Genomic DNA, 11690 nt, shown 5'->3' on the forward strand with positions numbered 1-11690 from the left:
TTTTTTGAGTAGCTTCCTCATGCTCATGATATTCCTGTATAAATCTTTGGATTGCCTCTTTTCTCTCCCTATCACTCTCATACAGAGTCCTTTGTAAGTTTTCAATCTTTTCCTGCATTGACCTTTTGTTTGCCTCCTCTCTCTCCCTGTCACGCTCATACAGAGTCTTTTGTATGTTTTCAATATTTTCATTTATCATGTTTGCCAGCAGTGCATTATTCATTATCTGTTCTGTTCCCTGATTATCATGAGTGGGAGTGGAGATACCCGGACTTGCCATTTTTCTTGTGTTTTTCCAGCTTACTCTGCCCATTTGGGATGAAAATAACACCAGTTTCTTGCTAGAACACTTTCTTAAGGCAAGCATCAACCAAAGTCTGTATTTGCACAGTCAATATTCTGCAGATACAGTCTAGTTCAACAGATACATCTATTCAACATTTAACAACTATATATTAATGGGGTGCGAACCATGAAGAAGAATTTGGTAAACCAGAAATTATTAGGTTTAGGGAGAGATGTGGGTTAACAATAGGAATAGAATGATGTGGGAATGTACAGGGAGAGTTAACTGAGTCCTAATCTCAAAGAAGGAAATAAGTTGGATAGTATGAAAGTAGAGAGCGAAAAAAAAGAAGAAAGGAAAGGGAAAAAAGTGACGAAGAAAAATAGAAAAGTAAAAATTTAAAATATGAAGCAGAAATGAATACAAACTATTCAGAGAAGAACGTGAATATAATGAGAGGCAGGGAGGAATATAAAGGAGATGTGAAAAATTTAAAAATAAAAATACTTAAAATATTATATAGGTATAAAGAGGTAGAACTGCTATTAAGGAATTTAAGTCTAAGAGGTTTTTAATTGAGTAATGAATTTGTGCATTAAGTGTGTACACAATGGGGGATAAGGTCTACTAATCGACTACGGGTTTATCTGAGGATGTGCAGAACAACAATTAAATCGCATAAAGAAGAACGAAAGAGAAGAAAAGGTGAAAAGGATAAGAAAGAAAGAAGAAAAGATCAGAAGTTCAGTAGAGCTAAACAAAAAACAAAAAGAATTTTTTTTAAAAGAAAAGAGAGAAACACGCACACACACATATACCCCTAAAATAAAAATTATAAGAGGAAAAAAAGTTACTAGAAAACAATTTTTTTCAAAAAAGGTAAAAATTAAAAATTTAAAAAAAGTTTTAGAAAAAAGTTTTTATAAAAGGTACCAAAAAAAAAAAACAGAAAAAAAATTTTTGTTAGGGGTCGGAAAAATCATGTATCTCCCTTATGTCCATAACCAGCCTCTTGTTGGAGTCTCTGGTCTGCTTGTGGTGTTTGATTTTCCTGTGGCTTGGTTGGTTTCTTAAGTCAGTTTGTTTGAACAGGCAGAAAAATGCTCTGCTTTACCCAGGATTTTGTGATCCTCCTCCCAGATTAGTTCAATGGAAGGGAGATATGCATTGAGTATCACAAAAGAGGGAGATGGCTTTTTCCTCAAGTTTGGAGATGCTGTGATGAGGCTAGGTTCTGGGTAGAGTTGAGGACTTTCAGCAAACATTAGCTTTTCCCGGGGGCTAGTTTGTGAGAAACTCCCAGAGCCCAGCCTGGAGCCACTCTCCGGGTTTATGTTTACTGAATTTCAATTGATTGTCAAGGCTGCTAAAGGGAGGGGCAGCCTCTGGCTCTGATTACCCAGTGAAGAAAGCCACTCCTATGGCTGGCGCCAGAGCTGGGTGACTTTTCTCTGGGTGGAGCTGAGTCTGGCAGGTCAGCTTAGGTTCTTGTGACCTGCTAAATGACTCCAGTTTTCTTCCAAAGCTTAAGTTGGAGCTAGCAGCTCCATCGAGCATTGTCAGTATCCAAGATGGAGATCTCCAGTACTGGAGGGTGAGAGAAGGCCTTCCCTCCTCTGCTCCCTGAGAAGCAGTGAGGAAGCATCATATACACTAAATTTGGAATGATACCGAGAAGATTAACATGGCCCCTGCTTAAGGATGACAGGCAAACTCCTGTCATTCCATCGCCTAATTTGTTAGGAAATGGAAAGGCTTCGGAAATAGATTATGAAGTGTAGTAAGCCAAGTCCAAATAAACATAGGTCCCATGGTTTCCCTAATTTTCAATAACTAATATATGTCTGGGATAAGCAGAAAAGGTCAAAAGCTATGAGCATATGACCAGATAAGATTATGTTAAGGGAAATGAACCGAAGTTAGTGACACAAGTGGTTTTTTCTTTCTTGCTATTGTTTCTCACATGCTTATAACATACAGTGTGGTTTTTTTTTTTTTTTTTTTTGCTTCTTTATATGTTCCGACCCCATGTTATAACACCTGTTTTCACTGTATTTGAAGTTGGTGCGCCTACATCTTGTCTATAGTCTCTTCTAATTTGTGGATGGGAAGAAGAAAAAGAAAATGCTTAAATAGGGATACAGGTTCACCCATTGTAACAATGAGATGCACAAGACACTATGTTGTAAAATAAACTTTACAATTGAGGCAGGGGAAGGGAGGAGGTGAGTGGACTTGTGGAGGTGGAAGGGAAGGGATAGTAGGGGAATAATAAAGGAGGAGTTAACAATGCTTGTTAGGAAATGTACTCATTGCCTTGCTCGTGTAACTGTGACCCTTCTGTACAGCATTTTTGCAATGAAAACATATAAAAATGTTCTGAGATAGAAGAGTTTATTTCCTTTATTTCACTCATAATATCGTTAAGAAATTAATGAAAAACACTGATATGAAGGTATTTTGAATAAATTTTGAATAAAGTGTGCCCACACACTTGCATGTGTGTTGGCATGCTCAGAGTTTGAAATCAGGGCTTCAAGGTCTTGCTATTACTTTTCGCTCTATTAGTGAGCTACTAAATGAGCTACATCTCCATTCCTGGCCCTTTGCTAGTTCATTAAAATTTTTGAAAAATAATCTTATGAATTTATTTTGCCCTGATAGGCATCCAAATGTTATCCACAGATCTTAGGCTCCTGAGTAGTTATCCCCAGTAGTAGGATTACAGGCCTTATAAACCAGCAAAAGGCTTTCAGAATAATGTATAAAGTAGAAGAAAATTTACTTCACAGGGGCCTGTTTTATCATCTCCTACTTTTAAAACATTTTGGATTGATTATATGTGAATTTATTTCGTTTTGGAATTGTTAAAAGACAGTAAGTGTTGATATTTAAAAGTTTTAGTACATTTTAAAAAGGATACTGGAACTGTGGGACAGAAGAAATATGCTTCTCTTTGTACCTCAATTTATAAGCTCAGTTCTGTGCATGATAACCCAATGTCACCAAGACATTGTATACTATTATTTCTTGGACAATATGAATATTGAATTGAGAGTGTCATAGAATGAAGAGATTTTATCTACCTTTTGTGTATTGCTGAAAGACTTTTGGAAACTTTGACTCATTTTCTTCCTCACTCACTGTGTCTTTGGGCCATACACTTACTGCCTTTAATAACAATTTTTTCCAACACTAAAATGGTAATAACATTAGCATTATAGCAAATGTTATCTTAAGAATTAAAGGAAATAACACTTGCGAAATACTTAATATAAACTTGTATGGATGAGTTTGAGTTTAGCCAGCAGTCTTTTTTAAATACTAAATAAAATGTGATAAGTAGTACAGAAACCATTACATGTAGTGAGCAACCAGAACTAATATCTATTGACCATGCTCTGCTTCCAAGCAAGCCAGTTGGATAATTTCTCATGCTGTAAATCAAACTGGTTATCTTATGTCTTGTTAGAGTAAAAATACCAGAGACAGAACGATGAAGTTATCTTGTAGACTGAGATGAAATCCATACGAAAATGTGTAAAACTGATAAAACATAAAAGTATCTGACAAGTATAATGTGTTTTACAACCTTTAAGTTACATCGCAAAGATAAAGAAGACCTAGAAGAATGAATTCTTTTTCTGTTGTCCTATCATAGGTCCTTAGATGGATGAACTCTTACTCATTCTTATACAGGCATGATCTGATGAGAGGAACTGTATTTTTTGTTTGCTTCCTTCTATTTATTCTTCAGTTTGAAATTTGAACCATTGGGACTGAAAGAAACCAAGGGAAATTAGACAAACAGGCTTTGGAAAGAACAATCAATGTAAAATATATGAATTACAGCCTTGTAAAAGGTCTAACCAAAATTGAGTTATATAGTCACAAGTGTAAACAGAAAATGATTTAAGCAATACCATCTTATTGAAAATTGAAAAATGTTATGAGTTGCTACATTTTTTTTTCTTTTCTACCTTCAATTAATTATTGATCTGGTTTAAAGAGCTTAAAGATGAGATTAACAAGGAAATGGATTAAAAATGGACAAAAGGTCTGAATAGACATGTTCTCCATAAAGCCCTGAAAATCGCCTGTGGGTTTACAAAGTTGTGTTTAATACAACTTCTATGCTGGCTTAATGCTTTTTGAGTAGAAGTCATTAGAGAAATATAATTCAAAATTACTATGATACTACTTCATAACTATTATAACTCATAAAAAAATCAATGGAACCAGTTGTGGTGGTAAAGGCTTGTAATTCCAAGCATTTAGGAGGTTGGATTTAAGTCTAAGGCCAGTTTGGGTTACTGCAGATAGTATAAACCTGCCTTTTATTACCTTTGAACAAAAGGTAATAATGTTGGTGAGTGGGGAGAAAAGGAAATTTTCTACACTCTTAGTTAGTATTCTCATTGTAGAAACTAGTATGCAGGTTTCTAAAGAAATCCAAAGTTGAAATATCATCTGACCCACCAATCATGTGATTATTTCTCACTGGGTAATTCGTAAATATATCTATAGTTCATTCTTATTCACAACAGCCAAGATATAAGTCAGAGTTCAGTGTTCAACTACAGACTAATAAAGCAAATGTGATACATGCATAAATATCATCATCTGTTTCATCCTTAAAATAGCAAGAGACTTTCCCATTTGCCACAACTTACAATGACCTGAAAGTTGTATTGTAAATGAAGAAAAATGTTGTGTTCTGATCTTTGTAAACACACACACACACACACACACACACACACACACACACACCTCAAACATTAAGGCGGAATTTTTTTTAATAAATTAAAGCAAAGTGTAACTTCTGGGGCATTCAGTTCACAATGTAGAAGATAGTGGATATACAGTATGACCAGGTATAGAGTTGTAATGTACAACATGAGGATACAGGGGACAACACTGGCCTTACATAGGAATGAAACTAAGTAAGTAGGAGTTGTTCTTCTTAGGGGAGCATTATTGTGTACATCAAGTATAATCTTAGTAGATGAGCAAAATAACTCAATAGCTATGTACATATGACCGTATAAGATGATTCTAAATGAAATGAACTCCAAGATATGTTCTTTGTTGTTGTTATTCTTAATGTACTACATGATTTATTTTTATCTTTTTTGTGTTTTCCCCACCTATGGGTTATCCCCGATAGTCACTGTATTTGATTTTGATACATTGGGTATTGTAAATATGTTGATCTAAACTGGGGAAGGGAAAGGGAAAAAACAAAATGGTGAGACAAAGGACAAAGGGGGAACCTCTGCAACAGTGATACTCACAAGACAATATTTTGGAAATAATCTTGGGAGGTGCATTGGGAGCGAAGAGGGAGAAAAATGAGGGAAGGGGAAACAAGTTAGAAAAGAAATAAATGCATTACCTTACTTATGTAACTATACCTCCTCTGTACACTACCTTGAAAATAAAATTTAAATAAAAAATAAAATATATGGGAGTAGCAATACAGTCGATGGGACTAGGGGAAATTCTGTACTACAAAAAGAAGAGTAGAACAACTGTGGAGAGCAGCAATTTAACATAGGAAGTAATAAACTAGCATACAGATTTTCAGCCTTATGTCAGTCACTAGAAAAGGAAAACAAAATGCATAATCAGCAAAATAATAGAGATAAAATAGAAAATTAAACAATTGAGGTGAAGAGATGACTTGGACCAAGAATAACAAATGACACAGTTAGGAAACAATAACAAGATGGTAAGTTTAATAAATATTAAATTAATTCTATTAAATGTAGTTTACATCACAATTTGTTAGAATGATAATTCACATCAGAGTTTAGTAGTACATAATTTTAATAATATATTAGTTATTATTGATTACTTCATATTGAATGTTTAATATATAATTTTAATTTCTGCCAGGTATAAAAAAGAAAAAAATGAAACTTATTTTAATAATATATTTCATGAATTGTGAAATTAGAAGCATTAGAATTTAAACAAATAATATATCATTATTGTTTCATTTCTGCGAATTAATGTAATAATTCAAAGTATCTTGTACTCAGCACTCATTTTAATATGAAATAATAAATTATTGCACATGTCTCAGTATTAGGTGGAAGAGTTCAGCATTGTGGTGAAATTCACACCACACAATACAGGAGGGATTACTCATCTCATCTAGCTTAAATGGTGGAAATTTGAATTCTACATGCATGTTAAATTCCTGCTCGGTGACATCTAAAAATTATATACAATCATATACACGAGGACTATTTCAGTTTATACTTAAACGTCATATTCATTAATTAAATTTTTATTATTTTGTACCAAATGAGTAGATGATGATGCATCTGTGCCAGATTATTCATATTGAGGCTTATTTTATATTTCTGACATTGTTTCTCCAGTTGGTTTTAATTTTCCGTAAGGGTTTAAGTGTATTATATTGGATATATGAAAGTAAGCTGAATGTTTATTTCATTAATCCCTTGCCTCTTGTCTAATCCCAATATAATTTATCTATGTGTTTGAAGTAATGAAAATAACAACAGATATAAGCAAGATAAATCAGTCTTTAGTTGACAAGTATTTTCACATTTATTTTTATAGTTGGTCCTCTTTTACACTACAGAATATTATTCTTGGGAAAATGTGTTCCATGCTGGCCACAACTGCAGAATATTATGGTTTGATCTATAATAAGAGAAGGAAGGAAGGGGACCTTCCTTCCAAAATTCTGCTCCCTGGGATGTGAGCCGCTTTATGGTCCTGAATTGGAAATGAACATTTTTCACAGTCAATCTTGAAAAGCCATCTTGATAGACCATTTCTGTAAGTGGTTACAGAGGATTATTGATGCCTTTGCAGGGATGCCAGATTGCCTCATTTTGGGAAAATTTAAACAGGAATTTAGTCAGCTGTTTTTTGAATCTTTAGGAGAAAAACCCATTGACCCTAGGTCAGGGGACCACTGGGACCCAGAGAAGCTACTACCTTGAATAGTAATCCTACACTTCTAAAACAAACAAAAAAAACTACACCAAACAAATAAACAAAAACTCCAGTAAGCACAGCCAGTCAGGGCTGCTATCACAGCTGACACGAAGTCAGGGAAAAACAGAAACTGAAAGTCATTTAGCTGATGAATATATTTTTAATGAGGCAGACTCAAATGAATCTCCAGAGAGAATGTCAGAAAGACTGAACAGAGAAACTAAAATTGGTTACACAAAGATTCAAAAGTAGAATTCCTTGTAGAACAAATAAATCATAGAAAGCCTGTGTGTGTAAGAACAAGACAGCAGACCAAATTCCAGAAATCCGAAAGAATGACATTGCCCCATTTGTTAGGAAATGGAAAGGCTTGGAAAAAATTATATTAAGTGAAGTAAGCCAGGCCCAAAGAAACATAGGTCCCATGGTTTCCCTTATTTGCAATATCTAGTATAGGTATGAGTCAAGCGGAAAAAGTCAGATAATGTGATGTTAGGAAAACAAAACCTCAAATATGTATTTTAATGTTTTTGTTTCTTTCATGCATGTGTTTCTAATGCATTTATAAGATTATTTCTTTGTTGCTTTGTATGTCCCTCCCCCACAGTGTAACCCCTGCTTTCACTATATTTGATGTCAGTATAACATGTGGAGGAGACGGGGACAAACAAGTCGTTTAAGGATTCAGGTGGACCTGTTGCAACAATGAGAAGTACAAAATGTCATGTCAAAACCAGCTTTACAATGTCGGTGAGGGGGGGGGAGGGGGGTATGATTGGGTGGGAGGGAGGGGGGAGGCTGGGAAGGGAGGTGAAGGGTAAACAAAGGAGGAGGATGCAATGCTTGGTAAGAAATGTATGCATTATCCTGCCCATGTAATTGTAACCCCTCTGTACAGTATGTTCTCAAATAAAATAAAATAAAATTTAAAAAAAAAAAAAAAAAAAAAAACAAATTCCAGAAATCCACATTTTCTTAGATGTCAGCCTAATAAATTATCAATGGAAATCTTTGAATTCTTAAATATTTGACCACATGTGGATGAAGGCTGAAGAGTGAAAATGTCATCACTCACATTAGGAAGTAATCAAGCAAAGATTTGTAATAAAAAGAGAAAACAATTATTCCAAAAGTGGGTCAAATTTGTTTTGATGTAACATTTCTTGATTTAGGTGCTAGCAATTTCCATACAATTGATTCAGTCCCACAGCTGAGTTGATACTGACTGTTGTATTCCTACATGAACTAAAAGAGAAAATTTACAAATGTCTGATGAAATGAGTTGAATGTGAAGTGTTCTATTAGTGATATCTGAGGTTTAGACACAAGTGAAGAGGTGGATTTTCGTTTCTAAAAATCCCCCATTTTTAGCCTGGGGCCACTGGCTCACAGCTGTAATCCTAGCTACTCAGGAAGCTGAGATCTGAGGACTGCAGTTCAAAAACAGCCTACGAAGGAAAGTCCCTGAGACTCTCATATCCATTTACCAACCAGAAAAACAGAAGTGACACTGTGCCTCAAGAGATAGAGCACACACCTTGAGTTGAAGAGCTCAGGGACAGTGTCCAAGCGCAGACTTCAAGCCCCTGGAACAACAATAAAAAAATTAATATAACCAGTTCCTCTTCTTCTTGATCTTCTCTAAGTAGGATACATTTGATTAACTTCTATCCTACTGATTTGGTGGAGGTACATTGTTTCAAGTTTTCTTTGTCATGAAATATGTTTAAATATTCTTTAAATGTAAAGGAGAGTTTGGCTTGGGACCATATTCACGGTTGGTAGTTGTTTACCCTTACTGTTTGTAATACATCATGCCAGGCTCTCCTTTTTACCATATGAGCTAAGAAATCGGTATTTATTCTGACTGTATATCCTTTATAAATAATCAATCTTTTCTCTATGGCAGCTTTAATAATGCTTTCCTTGATCTTTATTGATCCTCTAATGGATTATGATGTGGTGGTGGATTGTTCAGTTCTTGAATTCTGTTTGGTTTCTAAAGACTTCTCTTCTCTGAATGAGCCTATCTCTTTGGATGTTTGGCATGATCTCTGGTAGAATTCTGTAATAGGTTTCCCATTCATTTAGTTTCCTGCTCTTCTCCTTCTTGATACCTATCTTCCTGAAATTTGATCTTCTAACTGAGTCTTGAAGTTCTGGAAAGATCATTTCTTATCTATTGGATTTGTTCTAAATGATTATTTCCTTTTTCTAATTATGTCTACTCTGTCTTTGACCCTGAGATTTTCTTTTATGTCATCTATTTCCTGTGGAGACTTTCTACTTTGTTTTTGATTTCCCTGTCTTCTAATTTGGTCAATTTTAGGGGTTCTATCTCTTTATTAATACCTTGCTTTAGGTCTTGTATGGACTTTGTGTACATTTTTTGGGGAGAGGGGGAGTTGCAAGGGTTGTTTCTTAGCTGTGTCTTCTCTCATATCTTTTAACGAGGCATCAATTTTAGTCTTGGACTCCCTTGTCTTCTCAGAATTTATTTATCTTTCTGTTTGTAGTATCCGTGAATTATTTAGCTAAACTTTGGTTGGTCTCATCTTGTTCTCAAATTTCCTTGTAGAGGTTTTCCATCTTTCCATTAATCACAATTTTCAGCTGTATATGTAACTATCTTCTAGGTCCTTGTAACTATCTTCTAGGTACTTGATTGTCTGTTCTAATGCCTGATTATTTACTGTGTGAATTATACTAGCTTGATATCACTTTTCTTGTATTTTCTCATTTGTTCTTTCCATTTGGAGATTTTCTTTTTGGGGGAGCTATGATCTTAATAGATGTCTCTCTATGTTCTTGGTTGATTTGTCAGGTGTTGGTTTGGTCTTTGGTTGTGATTTGTTTTTCTAGAATTAGGTTATTGTCTCGACCATTAAGTGTAGGAGTAGAAATCAGTTGTGGTGAGATGCTGTGATTTTAAGACTTGTGGTTCCAGTGACAGTTTGGACTGTCCTATGGCCAACTAATCTTCGATAAGGGAGCTAAAATAATATAATGGAAGAAAGTCAGCCTCTTCAGTAAATGGTGGTGGCAAAATTGGTTAACTACCTCTAGAAAACTAAAGCTAGATCCTTATAGATCACCCTGCACCAGAATCAACTCCAAATGGATCAAAGACCTCAGAGTCAAAGCAGACTCTCTGAAAACATTACAGGATGGAATAGAAGAAACCCTACATCTCTTTAGCTCAGGCCGAAATTTTCTTAATAGAGACCCGGAAACACAACAAATCAAAGGAAGGTTGGACAAATGGGATTGCATGAAGTTGCAGAGCTTCTGCATGGCAAAAGACATAGCTAGCAAGATCAATAGAAAGCTCACAGATTGGGAAAAGATCTTTACTAGCCATACAACAGACAAGGGTCTCATATCTAAAATATACTTGGAACTCAAAAAATTAAATCCCCCAACAACAAATCCTCAAAGAAACAATTGCCCAATAAATAAGTGGGCTAATTACTTAAAGAGAAACTTCTGTGAAGAAGAAAGAAGGATGGCCAATAGACACATGAAGAAATGCTCAACCTCTCTAACCATAAAAGGAATGCAAATCAAAACAACATTGAGATACCACCTCACCCAAGTTAGAATGGCTATAACCAAGAACTCTAACAACAACAGATGCTGGAGGGCATGTGGAGAGAAGGGAACCTTACTTCATTGCTGGTGGGAGTGTAAACTTGTTCAACCACTTTGGAAAGCAGTATGGAGGTTCCGCTAAAGACTCCACATAGAGCTCCCGTATGACCCAGCAATCCCACTTTTGGGCATTTACCCAAATGTTTACAAACAAGACCACACTAAAGCTACCAGCACAACTATGTTTTGTGCAGCATTATTTACCAAAGCTAAGATATGGAACCAACCCAGATGCCCCTCAGTACATGAATAGATCAAGAAAATGTGGTATATATATACAATGGAATTCTATGCCTCAATCAGAAATAATGACAGTGCCCCATTTGTTAGGAAATGGAAAAACTTGGAAAAAATTATATTAAATGAAGTAAGCCAAGCCCAAAGAAACATAGTTCCCATGGTTTCCTTTATTTGCAATATCTATTATATGTATGAGTCAAGAACTAAAGGTCAGATAAGGTGATGTTAGGAAAATGAACCCTTAGATATGTATTTAAATGTTTTTTTTCTTTCATGCATTTTTTTCTAACGCATTTATAAGATTATTTCTTTGTTGCTTTGTATGTCCCTCCCCCACAGTATAACCCCTGCTTTCACTATATTTGATGTCGGTAGAATTTGTGGAGGAGATGTGGTAAAACAAGTCGTTTAAGGATACAGGTGGACCCGTTGCAACAATAAGAAGTACAAGTTTTCATGTCGAAAATGAACTTTACAACCTTGGTGCGGGGGGTGGGTGGGAGGAGACTTGGGTGGGAGTGGGGGGTAGCTGGGAAGG

At 35.3% G+C, this 11690-nt stretch overlaps 1 non-coding gene across 1 annotated transcript; it reads left to right on the plus strand.

The window, feature by feature from the left end:
* The first annotated feature begins 1919 nt into the window (after positions 1–1919).
* On the plus strand, positions 1920–2026 carry LOC122099930. The gene has a single exon (XR_006146043.1). It is a non-coding gene; the product is annotated as a U6 spliceosomal RNA (small nuclear RNA).
* The last annotated feature ends 9664 nt before the right edge of the window (positions 2027–11690 follow it).

Source organism: Dipodomys spectabilis, unplaced genomic scaffold, assembly GCF_019054845.1.
Source record: "Dipodomys spectabilis isolate Male_0828 unplaced genomic scaffold, ASM1905484v1 ptg000547l, whole genome shotgun sequence".
Lineage (NCBI taxonomy): Eukaryota > Metazoa > Chordata > Mammalia > Rodentia > Heteromyidae > Dipodomys > Dipodomys spectabilis.